This window comes from Myotis nattereri (assembly GCF_964212035.1).
Source record: "Myotis nattereri genome assembly, chromosome: 1".
Taxonomy (NCBI): Eukaryota; Metazoa; Chordata; class Mammalia; order Chiroptera; family Vespertilionidae; genus Myotis; species Myotis nattereri.
In genome coordinates, this window is record NC_138075.1 from 66,775,850 (window position 1) to 66,781,849 (window position 6,000).

The 6,000-nt window shown below is 44.5% G+C and overlaps 1 protein-coding gene across 1 annotated transcript in view; it reads right to left on the bottom strand.

Annotated features, from left to right (window-relative positions):
* MGA (MAX dimerization protein MGA) overlaps window positions 1-4,426 on the bottom strand; it is a 108,988-nt gene extending 104,562 nt beyond the window's left edge. Inside the window, exon 1 of the mRNA XM_081112857.1 lies at window positions 4,296-4,426. The gene's annotated coding sequence lies outside the window, so the exon portion shown is untranslated. The remainder of the gene's footprint in view (window positions 1-4,295) is intronic.
* Window positions 4,427-6,000: the final 1,574 nt, after the last annotated feature.

A 6,000-nucleotide genomic window follows, 5' to 3' on the forward strand; every position in this document is an offset into this window, starting at 1 on the left:
AATCTATGAAATGTCAAAAATTCAACTGACAGAAATCCAGTTTAGTGTTACTAGATTTAGTGCACTGAATTTTATGCTTTTATATATATACATTTCAAAATTCTCCTTTCGCCTAAACAAAAAAAAAAATTAAGTGTAAAAATGTCGACCTGTCCTAGTTGAACTCTCTACACAAGAATCTAAGTTAAAATGTGAAAAAATATACAAAAGAGAAAAAAATTAGAATTTTCAGACTTATGATGTGTATAGGGTTTTTTTTAAAGAATCCTTTAGTGAAGTTATTCCATGAGTTTATCAAAATAGATAAAACCAAAGACCTACTTTATGACCAAAACAATCTCTATCTCAAATTCTATTCCAAGCAATCTTTAAGCACAGATTCCACTTCACTATAATAATATGGCTATTCTTTTGGGATACTACACTGGATTTTCTAATGAAAGGATTATCAATTGGACATATTCAGCTGTTTCAGACACACAATACCACACTAAAGGCTAAGACAACTTTTTTAAAACATATATTTTTATTAATTTCAGATAGGAAGGGAGAGATAGAAACATCAATGATGAGAGGGAAGCATTGGTTGGCTGCCTCCTGCACGCCCCCTACTGGGGATCGAGCCCGCAACCAGGCATGTGCCCTTGACGGGAATGGAGCCTGAGACCCTTCAGTCCACAGGCCAATGCTCTATCCACTGAGGCAACCCAGGTAGGGCAGGCTAAGACAACTTTAACTAATTGCAAAAACCAATTGTACTTTAGGAAGAGCTAGGCCACTCATGAAGAAATACTCCTTCCAACAAGATTCTAAAATACTCTCATATCTGGCTCTCTAAACGCTTTTAAGGAAGACCATATATATATAACTCAGGGGTCCTCAAACTTTTTAAACAGGGGGCCAGTTCACTGTCCCTCAGACCGTTGGAGGGCCGGACTATAGTTTAAAAAAAAAAACTATGGCCAAAACCGGTTTGGCTCAGTGGATAGAGCGTCGGCCTGCGGACTCAAGGTTCCCAGGTTCGATTCTGGTCAAGGGCATGTACGTTGGTTGCAGGCACATCCCCAGTAGGAGGTGTGCAGGAGGCAGCTGATCGATGTTTCTAACTTTCTGTCCCTCTCCCTTCCTCTCTGTAAAAAAAATCAATAAAATATATTTAAAAAAAAAACTATGAACAAATTTCTATGCACACTGCACATATCTTATTTTGAAGTAAAAAAACAAAACGGGAATACAATATTTGTATTTGCATGTGGCCCGCGGGCCGTAGTTTGAGGACCCCTGATATAACTTAACATTCAAAAATAATCTCGGGCCCTGACTGGTTTGGCTCAGTGAACAAAGCACCCGCCTGAAGGGTCCGGGGTTTGATTGCTGTCAAGGGCACATGCCCTGGGTTGGCTCAATCCTGAGCAGGAGACAGCTGGTCAATGATTCTCTCTCATCAATTATGTTTCTCTCTCTCACTCCCTCTCCCATCCTCTCTGAAATCAATAAAAACATGTTTTTTTAAAAAAATAATCTCAGTTCAGCTTTTCAAAAGCAAACTTTTCATCTGCATAAAGTAATTATCTGAGGAATGTTTAATCATAGATGAGAAATATGTAAGTAACATTCTGAAAATGTCATAGGAGAGAGAGACAAACAGTAGCTTTCACAAAGAATGTTTTGAGATAAGTAATGTGGCAAGTTCCATAAATAAACTTAAAATTTCAGAGTCCCTATTCTAAATGTCTTTTCACCAATGACCCCTTTTGTAGGTGTTTTAACTACTAAAGCGGTGACCCTCATACAACTTACAAAACACACTAGTTATTTTACTAGATAATTACCTAACTTAATAATTCATGTATTGAACACACAAAAAAATCAATCAAAATTCCAAACCAATACCATTACTTTTAAAACAAAAAATATTCAAAAACTTATTCTGAAATGTTTCCAAGGTTGCTAAAAAATAACCATAACCTTTCATACAACAAATGCATTACTGTACTGTAGGCACCAAGATGTTAGTTTGTTCCTTAATATGATCATTCACAAGAGTATGGTTAAGGTAAATTACATTTCTGAAACTCAAATTTTAAGAGAATAGGTTGACTCAAATTTCAGTATTTACCAATATACAATAGGCCCAGAAATTTTAAAAAGCTTAAAAATATATATTTTAAGTATAAAAACAATCAGAAAATATAGCAAAGACAGTAAAATATTCAACTACCGGTTCTTAATTGTCATTAGATTAATTTTTAAAATTAAATAAATGGTACTTGTCTATTAGTCAGCACTTATTCCCAATCAGTCAATACCATGGGCATTTTCTTTTATCACCATCACCATCCTAATAAGGTAAATTTCAAAATACTATCTCTAATGTTTTAGGTTTTAAGGCACAGAATCTCACTTCTGCCTAAAATAGTACGCTCGATCTTCTCTCCCCAGATACCATTCGTTGGAAATATTCCTGTGAATGGTCCCTTTAACTACAACTCGGGGTTAGCAAGTTCTCAGGTCCCTAGCAACTGCATTAAGAATTTGAAGAACTTTTATGGCAGAAATGGACAGTAACCAAAGAGCCACCCTTCCTTGGAGTAGTAAGTATGGCAAGGTACCCAGGGCACTGAATTCCCTCAATTCCTAAGCATGCGTTTTCTGTTAAGTGAACCCAACCCACTCAACCGTAAGATAGAAAAACAACACAACACTTCGGAGGCAAGAAACACTAATGCTGATCCCATACCCTTGGGAACAGAAAGGCGCAGGCCAGTGCCGAGGAGGTGCAGTCGCCGACGACTATTAATTGCCCACAATCACCGCTTTTCTTTTCAACTGCAGAGGCCCTATCCACTGAGCCAAGAACCACGTGAAAATCCGCTGGAAGGAAAGCTCTTCCGGGGAAGAGCAGCCCCGACAGATCACGTGCCATCCGCCGGAACCACGGATCACTCCGGGGGACCCAGTCACACTCTAATCCTGAACCCAGTACCCGTATCTCCAAGCCAGCCCTTCCCAGCAGCCATCACGTAGCCTCCAGGCACTTTCCCTACAATCTAGCCACAACGACGTGTCCAAAATGTAAAGGCAGAGCAGGAAAAGTCTGCTAGGAACCCCGCTGCAGAAGTCTGTGGAGCTTTACAACACGCACGGGCGGCGCGCAAATTCTCTTGATCCTCGTGTCTGCTACGGCGACGTGAACACTGGGGGAGTGGTTTTCCCCTAAAACGATGGTACTTGGGTTACTGCCATCAATAATCCGTCCTTTTAGACCTCCTTCAGCGTTCCCTGCTAACACCCTTGCCAGGAGGAGGCATCCCCGGGGTTCCAAAGGCAAAGCAAAAATCTTCACCAGCAAGACACTACCACTTGCTACTCTCAACCCGATTTGAAAGATCCCTCCTAACTTCATAATCTTCGCACACAGATTCCTCAACTTTGGTTACTAGTGCTTCAGAGGGGTTTATACCCCTCACCCACCTACCACTAGGAGCAGACCTATTTGACAATTTAACAGAAGCGGGAACCCTCATGAAAAGAGAACTAGCCCAGGCTGCTCCACAGAGAGAAAAAGAAAATAAACACCTGCTCTTCCCACCTGTTTCCCCCGCCCTCATTTCTGCACTTTCGAACCACCGGTCCTTTGTTTACCAAGTCCCGACTCTTATACAGCTCACTTCCTCGCCCTCCTCTTTTATTAAATTCGCGGTCCTGCCTCAAACAATTTACTCGAAAATTACATGGTAGTAAGAGCTGTGTACGGGTGTCAAAATGCCGCACACAGCTCCTCAAGAAAAGCGACGTCAGCACCGTTTACCTCGGAGTTTTGGAACCCTGAGACCTGGGCTCTAAAGTGCAAAGCGCAGCAGCAGAGCTCTCGACTTAAAGCCAAGCGCCCGAATGGAAGTCGTCACGCGGATCGTAGCATGCGGTGCGACACCCCACGCACGCGAGCGCAGGACCGCGCCAAGGGCGCTTCTCACCCCGCCCGCCTCGTGGCCGCTCTCTTTGGCGTCGATGCTCCTAGTCAGTTTGCTGCGCGACGCGGAAGTAAGGCCGGGGACGCGCGCGAGGTGACATGCGCAGCCTCGCTGGGGGCATGGGGGGGGGGGGGGAGGGAGAGACCAAAGGCGCGCGCCAAAGACGGCCCAGCGCAAGGCCGGGCCCGGCCGCGGCGTGCGAAGATCGCTCAGCGGAAGGTCTCTCACGCCGCTCAAATACACAAGAGCTTCAAACTCTCAAAAAACTCCAATCGGGCCAGTACTACAGCGACACCCCCCCTGCCCAGGCCCGAGAGTTACCGTGCGGGGCGTGGCCGGCCTCACCCGGAGTCCTTCACATCCCGCTGGGGGCGGGTTATTTTGTTCCGTTTGCACACCGTGTGTCCGCTCCAGCTGAAGAGCCTGCGCGCGCACGGGACGTCCACGTCACCGCGCAGGCGCTCCTACCCGCTCGGAGACCGCCGCGCAAGCGCAAAAGGAGGCGCAAGCAGCACCTCCCTCGCCCCTCCCCCAACACCAGGAGGCCAAATGGCCCCGTAGCAGCGACAAGACCCTTGGGACCCGCCCCTGGAGCTGAAGCCGCTGCCTTTCCGGGTTCCAGCAACTGAGATCAGCCTACTGAAGCTTCCAGAATGAAGAAAGGCGAGGCAGGAGAGAGGCACCCCAATTCCCTCAGCCTCGCACACGAAGCCTTCGTGAAAACCGTGAAAACTTTGCTTGCGGGCTTTCTCAAATCGTGCCTTCCACCGGTTCCCTAGGGCTCCTCGCCGGCTCCGCCCCTACCGCGCCCAGCTCCACCCACAAGGGTATCCACAGTCCCCAGGGCTTCGTGAGCCCGTCAAATGAGTCGGAGATCTTCCTCCCCAATGTTCTGTGGGCTTGGATGGCGCCAAAACTTCGGCAAATCTTGAAGAAAAGACCTTGAGAAACAAGTGGTCGAGTTTGCAACATCAACGACGGAAGAACACTAGGAAAGTAGGGAGGAGAACGAAAACCTCAATGCCAAATGGGAAGGGAAGAAGAGTTGGCACTAACTTACCTGGTTAAATTAGCTCCTCACCTGTTAAAACAGTAAAACTTGGAAACGAGAATTTTTCACGATAGAGCATTATCTGAACTTTAATGCCTTGGTCCTGTGTTTTCAATTCTTGTTTGTTCAAGCTATTTAAGCCATAACGTGCAAAGAAAAAAATTACCGAATATCTGTGTCAGAAAATTGCTGAACTAAGTTAATGGACAGTATTTCTCCCCAAAATTATATTTTTTCTTCCCTATTCCTAACCAGCTGCTCTTTCCTCTGTACTGCTAACACTACAGTAAAAAAAGAGAAAAGAGGCAAAATAGTAGTAGTATGAGAGCAGATATGTGGTCCATGTTTCCAAACTTTTCTTTTACTCTCAGATGAATTAGCAAGTACTGAGAACCTTCATGCTAGATGACTAAATACAAAGTTCTATGAAGAAGGAGAATGAGGAGGTTGAAAGAAAGGAGCCAAGAGGAGGAGGCTTATCCAACAAGACTGATCTGAGCTAGACTCCAGGCATATTAGTAAGAGTCTTCTTTTTCTTTGTTCTTCTCTTCAGAGGTATGCCATGGGAAGAAATTGTGATGAAATTAGTATACTTGAAAATGTATGAGCTAAAGTTTACAGACTTCTGAAGTTGCCCTGAAAAACCGCATTCAGGCACTCTCAAGAGCACTGCAAGTAAAACAAATGATTAATGCCCAAAATCTTAGGCAAAACTGAGTTTTTTGACACCCTCCTCTTCCCTGACCCCAAAAATCCCTTTCCTGTAAGCTGCCTTGTCAGAATTTCCACCTCAGCTCATCCAAGAATGCCTTACTTTCAAGTGTCTAAGATTTCCTCAGACAAAATTTCCATTTTCTGAGGCAGAAATAAAATTTGTGTTGACTTAGCATTAAAGCATCTGATCATAAGGTGTAAATGACTGATAACTGCTTAACCACCATTGCCTAGTGGTAACTGGATCCCAACACAAGTTAA